This window comes from Artibeus jamaicensis, unplaced genomic scaffold (genome assembly GCF_021234435.1).
Source record: "Artibeus jamaicensis isolate MK-2021 breed Jamaican fruit bat unplaced genomic scaffold, CSHL_Jam_final contig_354, whole genome shotgun sequence".
Taxonomy (NCBI): domain Eukaryota; kingdom Metazoa; phylum Chordata; class Mammalia; order Chiroptera; family Phyllostomidae; genus Artibeus; species Artibeus jamaicensis.
The window spans coordinates 32,279,648-32,293,708 of record NW_026521803.1 but is presented as its reverse complement, the minus strand read 5'-3'; the positions used below and the strand labels follow the sequence as shown (position 1 = coordinate 32,293,708).

Sequence of the window (14,061 nt, the reverse complement as noted above, 5' to 3'; positions counted from 1 at the left end):
GGCCAAGCGGGGGCCCTTCATGTCCTGGAGCCAGTCTTTTCCAAGCTCTCACACAGGCCTTCTAACTCAGGAGTCCCTCGTTACCCTCCTGAGTCCAAACCCTTCTCACTCAGGAGCGCAGCTCCTAGTTTCCATCCTGAGTCACCGCTGGTTCCATCTTGAGTTTCAAGCCCTTCTCACTCAGGAGTCCAGACTTTAGTTACATCCTCCTGAGTCCCAGTCCACTCACTCAGGAGAGCAGCCCTTAGTTACATTCTGAGTCCCTGCTAGTTCCTTCTCTCTGGCTCCAAACTTGGCCACTGCTATTTAACATATCTATGAAACCAGTTAAAGGTTATAGATATGTTAAATAACCATTCCAGAGGTTAGCTGCAAAACTGATGCTATGCAAAACAGCTTTCAATGGCCTGGCTCCATTCGTTTCTTCCCCCTGGGGGGGGGGGGAGGACATCTTATATGTCTCTCCAATATTCCTACACTTTGAATTCTGGACACCTTTCTAAATCTTTTTTTTTGGGGGGCCCCCCTGGCTGTACCCTGTATCAATCCCGCCCAGAACATTTATGATTCATGCTGATGCTTCTATTTCACCCGCTGCTAGTCTAGCTGTGTGTTCACTTTGTATTGCATCATAGGGAGCAATGCACTGGATTCCAACTAGATTCTTATTTTGTTCTATTTTTCAACTTTCATAGTAACTAATAGCTAGCAAAATTAAAGGTGACAGGATGGAAAGACAGTTTTGCTGAGGTTGGCATGATGAATTCCCAGAGAGTATGAACCTGAATAGTCACCAAGGTCATTTGTAACCTGGGGAGCCAGTGGCAAAAAGCTGGACATGTGGAGTGCACTTGGTTTTATAGCATATGATCATACTTTGGGTGACATGTTGTTCTAGGTGCTGTCCTGAGAAAGACCGGAATGCCATCAAAAGTAGTAAGAAAATGATAAGTAATAATAACCAAGCCAATAAAATTTTAAAATTTTGGGTGGGAGGCTTCACCTTTTCTAAATGCATAATTATGAAGAGGAGAAAAAAGTAATAAGGAGAACAACTTGCCCGTGGAAGTCTAGAAAGCAGAGTAAAATTTACTGAAGAGAATATTTACATGCCAATGACTCAGAGGAAAGCATTGAATAACCACAAGAATCCACATATGCAGGCAGTTAAAATAGTGTTTCTAAAAACTTAATTTCACTAGTCATGCTGGTCCAGGTAAGAAAGTCACAGATCACTAAAATCTAGGATGAACTTTCATATAAATTAATGTACCCTCTAAATATGGCAATTTATGATTTCAGCAAATCTGTACACCCACTTTAGTTAACAATTTAAATTTCTTCCTCTTCTAAGACTTTTTCTCACCTCTAATAGCAATTACGATATAATTTTGAAACACTATTTGAAACACAGGAATAGCTTTCACTTACCCTCTACTTTACGCATACTGGCTCAGAAACATGGCCTAATTTTTGATGTTTTGTTTTGTTTTTCTGAAGGATACCTAGCCAAATACACTTATTTTCTTACTTTCTCATTTCTTGTTCTAAAATCATTTCACTATTTTTAGCCCATCAAAACCAAAAATACAAGTCATAGTCACTTTCATTATATTTGTTTCCATAACAACCCAGTCTAAAGGAAGCTATACTGCCCTGTCTGGCTGGCGTGGATCAGTTGGCTGGGCATCCTCCCACTAAACAAATGGTCACTGGTTTGATTGCCTGTCAAGTCACATGCCTGGGTTGTGGATTCAGGCTCTGGTCTAGGTATGTACAAGAGGCAATGGATCAATGTCTCTCTCTCACATTGATGTTTCTTTCCCTCTATTTCTCCCTCCCTTCTTCTCTCTCTCAAAATAAATAAATAAAAGCTTTAAAAACATAAAGGAATCTATACTTATTAACTCAGTAATTGACAAGTTTGGCAGGTTTCTTTTTTTCTAATGGAGGTCTCACCAGGGACCATGCTATAAAAACATCTGACCAACCTTTGTATTATCAATCGCAAAATTTGGGGATGCGTGTTAAAAATCTCATGTTTATCTAAATGACTTATTAGGAAGCTTCCTGTGCTGTTTTCACTCAGAATTTATTATCTGCTATTATATGTATTTAGAACTCACATGAAAGCAATCACTTCTAAAATTTTGAGTAGATCCTTGGGCTGTAGGATTCTGGGATTTGTTGAACAAATTAATGGCCACATTTCATATCCTTCTAGGTTTTACACATTTTGATGAAATTCTCTTCTCTGGCCTTGGCTTTTCAATCTTAAAACAAGCCAAACCCCTTTATAATCACATACTGACATTTCCTCTTTCTTTTCCCTTAGTACATAATAGTCTTGATATGAAAATCCATCCTCCCCTCTTGATTATTACTAATGGTTCCCCTTCTTAAATATATCTAACTTGATCTCCTTTTTTTAAGAAAACTGAGTGGCCCACAGTTTTTAAAATATAAACATGTCATTACTTTTATAATGATAAGGAAAAGTCATCTACCAACTTCTTCAGATTGACCTGGGCATATTATTGATCTCTTTAAATTCTGCTATATTGGGCATATATTTATGACCAAGGCACCTTCAACAATCCTCCCCAACCCATTCTTAATTCTGGTTTCAGCTTCTTCTCATAAAAATGCCACCCATATGGAATAGACATGCAAAAATATGGCAAGATAATTTCTATGAAAGAATTCATTTTCACCTCTACTAAATTAATCTGGGTTGAGACTGAGCCATGCAGATAAAAGCTGGTTTAATTCAGATTTTAGCATATGTTTTTCCAATATATATTTTAAAACTGAGCAAATCTGTTTCACCCAGACAGGAATAGTTTTATATATAGAAAGCTTCTTTGAACCTTCTGAAAGGGATAAAAAGACATAAAACCTTTTATTCATATGAATCATGGTCTGCCTTCTTAGACTAAAAGTTACCTTAAAACAAGGTACATATTTAATTCATGCATTTATCCATTCATTCATCTAGTCTTCTGATAGTTTATTCATTCAAAATCTTTTATAAAACACCTTCTATACCAGGCACCTTTCTAGGTGATGAGAATGCAGTAAACAAGATAACAACCTGCCTTGTGGGAGTTCGTGTCCTTTATTTGTATCTGTATCAGGGATTGATTAATGTGTTAAACAGAGTAGAAGCTTTAATAATCACAGGTTGGGGTGACTGGGCATTATTTGACGTGTTTTTGACCTATAGGAAAAAAAACAAGTCACATCTGAGAATGAAAGGCAATATGGGGCAGTAGTGAATTACAGATTCCAGAGCCAAATTGCATCTGCCACACACCACGTGAGTCGCTTTACTGCTCTGGCCTCAGTTTCCCCCGATACACTATGGGTGGTAATAGAATGCTGACACCTAGCCCCTAAGACTGTCTTGATGGGCAACTGGGTGAAAATTTTTCTAAAACACATGCTAGAATGCTTGAGTCATGAGAAGCACACCATAAGCTTCTGTTAAATAAAGGAGATGTCCAAGAGGAAAAAACAACCACGACTAGGAATTAAATCATGAGTTGGTGCCCATTGATTCCGAGGTCAGCAGTGCAGAGCATTGGACAAACACTTTAATTGTCCTTCGATCCTATTTCCTAATTTCAAAGACAAATAAAAAAATAAAAATTACCACGGACTCTTTTCACTTAGGTGAAGGGAATTCAAATGGCTTCTTGATCCCAGAAGAAAGTTGAGTAATTAAAAATAAATTAAAAATAAATATATAAAAATAAATAAAAAATTTAGAACTCAGAAAGCACTCTACTGGTTTTTTGCCCCATAAGTTGCGAGCTCCAGGGGAATAATTTAGGCTAAAAAAAGAAGAGACACTGACCCTGGCCAGCAGTAGTTTATTTTGTTGAGAAATTGTATCATCACTGATATTTGAATTATCCTTATGTACCATACCTACTGTACAAATTAGTCCATGCACAGTTAGTGGGTTCTACTGTAATTTTGAATTCTGAGAGGCACTGGGAAGTTCAGCGATGTCTCCAAAGGTGAAATGGCAGAGAATGTCTATGCACCTAAGCTCTTGGTTGCAATGTTACCATAGAGTGTGCGCAAACACATAATGTTACAGCCAACCTCTACTGACATCCTCTGTAGCTGCCTTCTTGGTATTAAAAAAATGAATATTAAGAGCTGAGTGTTGTGTACTTGTCATGAAAACATATGATAGATAAAAAAGGGGGTTAAGATTATTAAAAGTCATATTTCTCAGGTTGAAATTATTGATGTGTTTGCAATATGTAGGGACTTGTCAGAGTTGCAGTTTTATTTTGCTGTGAACCCACATGCATATCGTTAGTGTCGTCTTTAAAATATTCACTAATTCAATGACAGGGTTGTAAATTCTTTTCAGTCTAGAAGGTATAGAGCCACCTGTTACTCTGAACACCTAAACAGCCTGTACTTCATACAGGATGAAATTAAGAAAGCTACTAGCATATGAATCACGGATGCTAATTTGCTGGCACAAATGTAGAATGATATATTGTACAATCCTGGCAATTATGTCAGAAATCAGTCTGGAGTAATTCATTAACACTTTTCTTCAGAAAAAAAGGAGAAAGCTGACATCTGTAACTAATATTATGATCTATGGTATTTTATATTATGTTTTTTATTTTATGAACAGTAGGCAACCATAAGATAATTGAATAGCTAATTATTAAAGTACTCAGTTTTTTTTATTCAGCCACTCTTCAAGAATGTGTATTCATTTAGTAAATTACAGGTCTCCTCTACTGGTGAGGAAGAAGGAAATTGAGAATGTCAGAGAGACACATTAACTCTTTCAGGGCCTGATGTAGCCTCTATCATTATGCCTGACTCTGTGTAAAAGCAGTGGCCCAAAAATTGTCTAAAAACCAAAGCAATATCAATCAAATCAAGCTTTAAATATACTAACAACCACATTGTTCAAAATGTGCTTAAGCAGAGCCAGACAAGACAGAGGCATAGGTAGAAATACTGTGCCTTCTTGCACAACCAAATTTAAAGACAACAAAGATTTAGAAACAAAAACGCAACTGAACAGACAGAAAAGTAAACTGTACTGAAGTCCAACAACAACAAACCATTCATCCAGACCAGTAAGAGGGGTGGAGTCAGCAGGGCAGGCAGAGAGGGGTCCTGGCAGGAAGAGGTGGTGATTGGCGACCCAGGTGGGCACAGATGGAAACCCAGTAAGGCTCCCAAGGCAGCTGGCTGACCGTGATCACACATTTACATGCAGAGAAACCAGGCAGGTTCAAAAACAGTCAGTGAGACAGAATGCACAGCCCAGGGCCCCAGTGACAGGAAATAAAGCCTAAAAGCGCCAATTGGAAAAACTTACAGGGGCTGAGGTTCTGGGAGAGGCTCCTAGCCCCATAGGAGAGTTCACTGGGGAGACCCACAGGGTTCTAGAATGTACACAAGCCTACCCACCCAGGAACCAGCACCAGAAGAGCCCAATTTGCTTGCGGGAAGTAGCAGAGGGGATCGAAATCTGAGAGAAAGTGGAAAAAACACCATAGCTCCCTCTCTGACCCCACCCCCAGTCACAACCCAGTGACTGGACTGATCTGCCCCAGTGAACACCTAAGCTTTAACCCTTCACAAGTAATAGGAGCAAACAGACCAAGACATTATGGCTCAAGCTGAAGAACAGCTCAAAGCCCCAGAGCCAATACTTCTAACTGACCAAGAGATAGCCAATGTATTGGATGCATAGTTCAAAACACTGGTGATCAGGATGCTCACGGAACTGGTTGATTTTAGTCACAAATTAGAGGAACAAATTAAGGCAAAACTAATTGAAATGAAGGGAAATGCACAAGAAACCAATAGTGATGGAAAGGAAACGGGCTCAAATCAAGAGAGTGGACCAGAAGAAAGAAAGAAACATCCAATCAGAAAAGAATGAAAAAACAAGAATTCAAAAATATAAGTAGAGGCTTAGGAACCTCCAGGACATCTTTAAATGTTCCACCATTCTAATTATAGGGGTACCAGAAGGGGAAGAGGAAGAGCAACAAGTGGAAAACTTAGTTGAACAAATAGTAAAGGAGAACTTCCCCAATCTGCCAAAGGAAATAGACTTCCAGGAAATCCAGGAAGCTCAGAGAGTCCTAAAGAAGTTGGACCCAAGAAGGAACACACCAAGGCACATCATAATTACATTAGCCAAGATTAAAATGAAGGAGAGAATTTTAGAAACAGCAAGAGAGAAGGGGACAGTCACCTACAAAGGAGTTCCCATCAGACTGTCAGCTGATTTCTCAAAAGAGACCTTACAGTCAAGAAGGGGTTGGAAAGAAGTATTCCAAGTCATGAAATCCAAAGACTTACAACCAAGATTGCTCTATCCGGCAAAGCTTTCATTTAGAATGAAAGGGCAGATAAAGCACTTCTCAGATAAGGTCAAGTTCAAGGAGTTCATCATCACCAAGCCCTTATTATATGAAATGTTAAAGGGGCTTATCTAAGAAAAAGAAGATGAAAAATGTGAACAGTGAAAGGACAGAAAACTCACAGTTATTAAGAACCACACCTAAAACAAAAGCAAACTAAGAGGACAGCTAGATCAGGAGCAGAACCACAGAAATGGAGATCACGTGGAGGGTTAGCAACAGGGGAGTGGGAGGAGGAGAAGGGGGGAGAAGGTACAGAGAATAAGTAGCATAGACAGTAGGTAGAAAATAGACAGGGGGAGGGCAAGAATAATATGGGAAATGTAGAGGCTAAAGAACTTGTGACACATGGACATGAACTAAAGGGGGAATGGGGGGAGGGGTATACAGGGTGGAGGGGAATGAAGGGAGGGAAATGGGACAACTGTAATGGCATAATCAATAAAATATATTTAAAAAATGAATAAATAGAAATGTGCCTAAGCAGCACATGCTGCTTAAATTGTTCTGAAATACATGTTTATGAATTTACCTAAAGATACATTTATGTTTTTAAATATATTACTAAAGAATTATTTATTTCAGGAGCCCTCTATCAAACAACTGTGAACATGTCCTAAGGAGACTGCAGTGACCTGAGGTGACTGTACTTCTGAGCACAGTGGGACTTCCAGTCAGCAGAGCATGGCACGATGGGTGAGACAGGCACTCCCTTACATTCCACGGCCAAGGTGATGAAGTATCGCTCTCATGATTAGGTAGCAGCTTATAAAGCTCTGCCTTAGCAGACTGAGAGGGGAACTTCTGCTGGTCTGGGAGAAGTGTGCTGTCATGTTTTAAATTGCCTATGGAGTGGGCCATGTGGCAGGGGACTGTGAGTGGCCTCTGTGATCTGACGGTGGCCATGGGGTCATGGCCAGTGAGAAAATGGGACCTTAGTCCTGACCAACATCTGGATCGTACCCTGATTAGACCCTGAGGTAGAGAACTCGACAAAGTTATGCTTGAACTCCTGACCCAAGGAAACTGCAAGATAATGAATATATATCATGTAAGTCGCTAAGTTTGCAGTTTGGTAGAAAACTGATGCAGGTCAATGTGAGAAAATTCCGGAAGAGCAGGTACTACTCTCCTCTTTCTAGGAAAGTGGAAGCTATCAAGCCCAGAGAAGAAAATCTCAATCATCTTCAGAATGGCCCTTTGAATCTTCAGCATTCAATATATATCATGGTTATTATCAATTCATATTGAAGCAATAGAAAGCTTTTGTTTGTATGCACAAAAGATTTAATATTATTAGAGACAAGGTAAATCTATGGTAATTCTCCAAATAGTGTTTAAGTGAGCTATAAACCTCACTTTTTAAAAACAACTTGTCAGAAATAAGGTATTATTTCTGTTCAATGACCTGTACCCATTGAAATACATAATTTGATGAGTTTTGACAGATGTATAAAGCCACAAGATTACTGCCATAATCAGGAAACAAACCTATCTACCAACTCCAAAAGTTTCCTCATGTCCCTCTGATGCTGTCTGTCATTCCCCCAACAATTCAACCTGTGGTCTGCTCTCCATCACTACAGACTCAGGATCCAGTGTGCACTGTCTAGAATGCACACATTTTCATATGTGAACTCATATATATGCACTTTCTGAGTCTTGCTTCTTTCACTCAGTATAATGTGGATCCTCTAAATTTTGTCGTCATGTCATAAAACTGAAAAAGCATTATGCTCAAAATTCAATATCTTAGAAATCCCCCTGTTGGCATAATGGCTACACCTTACAGCATAGGAATGACAAGTGCCATCTCTGCTCACACAAACACACCTGTGTGTATTATGGGGACTTCACTCTTTATGAGAATATGATATTCATCACATCTAGTGCTAATGTTTGTTTTACAACCATAGAGATTTCAGGGTTTTTTCTGGCTCAAAATAAACAAATCACAGATCACATTTGTAAGGGGAAAATCCATTGAAAATACAGTCAGAATGACTACTTCATGACTCTTAGTAATTAACTGACATCACATACTAGATAAATCAGTCAAAAAGTGCCCACACATATCCTCTCTAGTTCATTCACAGAGATCGCTTTCTCGACTTCTGTCCTAGCGTCAGGCCAGCCTGAGCTGCAGAATTTGGGTGGTACCTCTCATAACCAATTAGTCCAGTAGAAAATTGGTATAAAAATATGGCTTAAAGATTGAGCGCATTTCAATCACCCTCAAGTGTTCATTTAGGAAATAAAAGATCATTGCTCTATTCAGATATCTTTGAATTGTTGAACGCTATTTTCTTCCCCCATTCATGTAAACTAAAGAAAGAAACAAAGAAATAAACAAATAAAAAAAGAAAAATAAATACAAGAGACCTGAGAACATTTTGGGGAGAAAACTAAAAAACCTTCCCAAGCTGGGGGCAGCTCTTAGCCCTACGCGTCAGTGCTCCCGACTGTCATAACAGAAGAGGTAGAATGCAGAGACACTCATAAAAATAATTCCTACAACCCAGGAGAATTCTATCAGGACTCAGAATCAGGGATGTAAGAAGCAAAATGACATACTTCATTATCTTTTGTTCATAAAATAAAAATGAGTTTTTAGCTAGTATTCTAGCCCTATGATCCCTAATCTCCAAACTCTAATGAAAATGCATTTGTATGATGAATTCTGACTTTTCAAGTTCTTATTTGATCTCTCCCCCAACCCTCATTTTATGAGCTCAGGGTTGCCAGGTTACTTCACCTTTGGAAGGAGCCACCCCCAAATGTCCCACTCCCACTGCAGTTCAGCTCTGGGAACTGAGAGACGGCCATAGTTTTTGCTTCAGTCATTCCAATGTACTGAGAAGCAGACGTTCAGGGAACATTCCTGGTGAACAGGTTTGGAGAATCCATTACACAGATGTATTCTCAATAAGCAAAAACAAATGAATGTGAATTCCAGGAATTATTGTTTCCTGGTATTGTTTTCCTTGTCCAAAATGAGGCCCAAACACAGAACTACAAACAATTTAGAACTAATGCCCCAGAGGGACTCTGACAGGTGACAACAGTGACCACACTGGCATAAGGAGGAGGCATAAACTGCCAGGGAGTGGGAAACAAAATTTCCAGTTTTGCCTTTGATGTTTACAAATGTCACCTGACTTTGCCGATGGAGGGTGCCACTCTGGCTTTTGCGAGCACAATCTCTAGCTACAGAGTCAGATACTGCATTCCCTATGTCTTTCCTTTGAAATCTCTAAGTAAATGCAGAAAATAAATCACTATAAGGAAATAACACTCCGAAAAACATTGAAAAAATTTTCTTTTAACTACAGTCTTCCCACCCCAGAGTCAAACGCTGAATGAAGAGATAAGCCATTCATTGGGCCCTTAGTTCTAGTCTCCCAACAGGCTAAATGAAATCCAGGTCTGTGTATAAGAAAATGTGTCACTCACTGTAGCTTTGTGGGTCCCTGTATGTACAATGACCTTCAGATGAATCTCGTTCATATTTAAGAGCAGTATGATGCTCTAGTAGTGTATCATTTACAAAACATGCATGTATGTTATTTATATATGGTTATGCTTTCTGATTGAGATACTAATGTATAAGCAAACAGGATCCAAAACCTTCTTCATACTCAGCCTATAAATGCCACTTCATTATTATTTGACTAAATAAAGCTTAGATTATATAAAACTATAATTAAAATAGAAAAGTCACTGCTAAATGACTATAATTAAATGTAAGTCCTTCTTTATTGGGATTGACAACCCATAAAGATATTTAACATATCTTTGCCTTATCAACACAATTCTGGTGTTCTAATGAACCTGTAGTGCAGAAAAATGCCATTCACTGTACATACATCTTTAAAAAGCAGACACTCTAAAGAGAGAATCAGCTTTAACATGTCTTTTTGCACAGCATGAGTCTGAATAGCTGACAGTCAATAATTTTACATGGCTCCTACCTAGCACCTCACCAGACTCCATTCACCTACTCAGTACTTCATAAAAATAGTCTCTGGTTCTCTGATATTATTCATGGCCTTTCCTCTCAACAACTCTTTCCATCCAACTCATATTTGTTCTCGATTTCAGCATCTGGTCTCTACATTTTATTCTCTGTATGACCTCCCCCAGCTCTTCACCACTGGGATTATGGCTGCATCCCTGACCTTGACCCTTGGCTTTATCTAGAGTTCTCTTGATTGAGTGCCTTTCTATCTGAGGAGTTTTGGAAACTGGTAGACAAATCTTTTAGAACAGTGGTTTTCAAACCAAAGTGCCTTTCTGTTCACTGTTCAGTGGGAAGGAAAAGAGTGAAGTTGAGCTATAGCTAATGTACCAGGAATTGCTTTTTCTCTCATCTCTTCCACAATGTTTATCAAATTTGTGTGACCTATGGAAAGCAGGGTGATCTTATTGAGTGGTGGGTGCAAATCCAGGAGAAGGGATGATATCTCCAGGGAAGGAGCAAGACATAGATGTGCAGCTTCGGAAAACTATCTCAGAATAGAAGGGGTGAAGAGTCTGTTATACAGAGGATTCAGCCCAACTCTGGGTACTCATTGCTGAATCCTGTAGATAGGGTTCTCAACAAAAGAGAAGGAAAACAACTAAAATAGTACTTGAATTTTGCACTAAAATCTATGGGATATTGTGAATTTACAGCAATTGCACTAATATGTGTGGATGATTTTTATATCTCAAATGGCTTGGAGGCCCAGCTGGGTCTTTCTAGGAGACTCTTGGCATCAATAAGACTGGTTGTGGGCACCTGCACTTTGGCACAGACTCTGGCAGGTTCGGTGGCTGATACCACAGCATCATCCAGTTCAAAAAGCAGGATTATTTAGTGGATGGAAGTCAGTGTTTCCTTAATAGTATGTGAGTCCTGTACCTTGCTTGGCTGTTGGTAAAATGAGCTCTGACAAGAGTCTTACTCACTATTTAATTACTCAGATTCAAACAGTTCTGGGTAAATGTCTGACTTGGTCAATGTTGGGGGCTGGGATGCGTCGCCTCCCTGCGGGTGGCACACAACAGTGCCCCTTTTTTTTTTTGCGCTTCCCCCTCCCACCCCCTCCGGCGACCCGTGGCCCGGGACCCGTGGTGCAGGCACACATGGCTTGTGAACATCTCTACAAGGTTTCTCCCAGACCCATTAAAGGAAGTGAAGTATCAAGCAAATAATGTGACCTTGGAATAGCCTTCAGAGTTCTGTGATTATAAACCAGTGGGGGGAGGGGGGTTCTGGAATTGCCCTCCCTACTTTCAGGAGAGGAACCCTGAGCTTGTATTAGAAGTGAATTCACAATAAATGGCTGCACAACACCTGCACTGTGCTCCAGGCCTTGACACCTTTCATCTCTGCCACATGTCTGCTCAGGCAACAAGGCACTGCTGCTGCCAGTAACCAACCAAATTGCATTTGACAGCCTGAATGAACAAGATACGTATTGGGATAAAATACCATTGACTCTTATAATGTTGTCATCAGAACCATGTACGTAGAAAGGAACAATGAATGATTTGAAGGCCAAGGGAGGAGCAGATGGGAAACAGAGAGACTAGATGTCATTTACCATCCCCACCCACGTTTCACTGGATGGAACCTCAAAGTCTGATAGCATTAGCCAGCCATGCACTGGAGTGAGCTTGCACTGGCTCAGGACAGCTAATTGTGCTCAACTATTCCCAAGTCAAGACTCAGCAACCTCAAGTTAATAGCTTAAAATTGGCTGTGGTGAAAGAATTCATACCCCAGAAATGGATCCATATTACAAATCATGGATGTTTTCCTTATCATCACATAACTGGTTAAACTCCCCTCCACTTTAGGTTCTCCTTGGGAAATTTACTTATTAAATATACAAAAATCAAATTATCACTGTCTCCATCTGCCAAAATCCTCAAATTCCACAGTTTGAGATCATACAAGTAAATTAATTGAGCAAGATGACAGACTTTCAATATAAAAGTATCCAAAAAAACTTGCTATCTACTAAACAATGATGAACTCCATAAATCTTATCTCAGCCAAGATGGAAGGTAGATAACTTAGAGACAATGATGTGTTTTCCAAGTTCCCTTACATACTACACAGTTTGGATCATCCATTTGGATTCATTCTAATTTGTTTTTAAAACTAATGGCAAATTTCGTTTCTCCAGTGCAGAACTCATTTTTCACCCACCTATGACTGTCTCCATCTCTTCTAAGTTAAGGTAGTACTTATTATCTGTACCACCTAATTGGAATTCAGTGTCTATTCCTCTATGACATATTTTTATTTGAAGGAACCACACTAATCTATTTTGAAATCATAAGTGTGTTCATAACTCTTGATAGCCTACCCAGTGACTGCCATGTTATAGGCTCTTTATTATAACAATCCACATACAAATATGTGGCTTGGTACATGGGGGAATTTTTTCCTCTGATCATACACATCAGCCCCCACACACGCAGCCAGATCATCAGAGTGCCACGTTAGACACATCCTTCCTTGGTTGCCTCCTGCAATGTCAACAGTTTGTCAGCTTTTATCCTTCCTGTTGTTTCCAATATGCTTAATGTATAACTTGTTTTTATCTTTGTCAGGGAGTAACAACTTCAGCATCCTTCCAAAACACAGTCTAAAAATAGGCTACTTGGCCAAGCAATCCTTAAATCTTTGAGTTCTCTTCTCCAACAGTATTTATTAGTTATTTTCCTTAGTAAATTCCATAATTATGGGTTTTCAAAGCCCTTCTTGAGAGGATAAAGAAAAACCATGATTGTACTTATTTGTATTTTTTCAAAGACAGGACAAGAAAATTATGTTCATGTTGCATTTAATTTACATTTTAAAAGGTGATTATACCCTTGGTTGAACTTTACCCTCAAAACCTTTGTGGTGATAAGAGAGATTGGATGGGTACTCCCCCCCCCCAATTCTGAAATTGTTAAGTTGCTTTGTGATGTTTTCTAGAGCAGTCTTTTAGGCATTCTTAAAAATAAACCAAGTGGCCCCATTAGATTTAGCTCTTCACAAAGACTAAATATGCTCTTCATCAGCAAATACTACAGTTTTCCTCTAACTCAATCCCCCTGAAGCCTCAAGTACAGTTTCATTTGGAAGTCATGGGTGAAACTATGTACAACTAAAAATTAAAACCACATTAAGCTCTCAAAGCATGGACATCAAGGAACAAACACAAACTCTATCTTTTAGGAAAGTGGGGACAGTCCCTTTACTGTCTTATTGAGCAGAGGGACAGTCAACCTAAGTGTATTTGAGACGCTGGTGGGAAGCAGATGATTCGCTCTACAGATCCCAGGATGGCCTAGCACCACAGAAGCCCCTGGTAAGGCAGGGTCTGGAAACAGAATAGTTTGGAATTTTGTGTTCAGCACACCTGGTTCTCTCTATTCCCACCACCACTTAGTACAGTCAAATTACTGCTTAGCCTACCTGGGCAGGGGAAAGGCAATGCAGTCTGTGGAGAAACTGAACCAGAAAAGTTCGAGACTTGAGGACCCCAAACACAGAGAAGTGGAAGAGTAAAGCGTGGGACAGGAAAGAGAAAGATGAACTAAAATTTGCAAACTGATCATGAGGAACCCCGCATCTCCTTCCCTACTTGGCTCC

General features: G+C 39.5%; 1 protein-coding gene across 1 annotated transcript in view; it reads right to left on the bottom strand.

The window, feature by feature from the left end:
• Positions 1-14,061, bottom strand: part of DCC (DCC netrin 1 receptor) — a 687,608-nt gene that overhangs the window by 330,738 nt on the left and 342,809 nt on the right. The window lies entirely within an intron of this gene.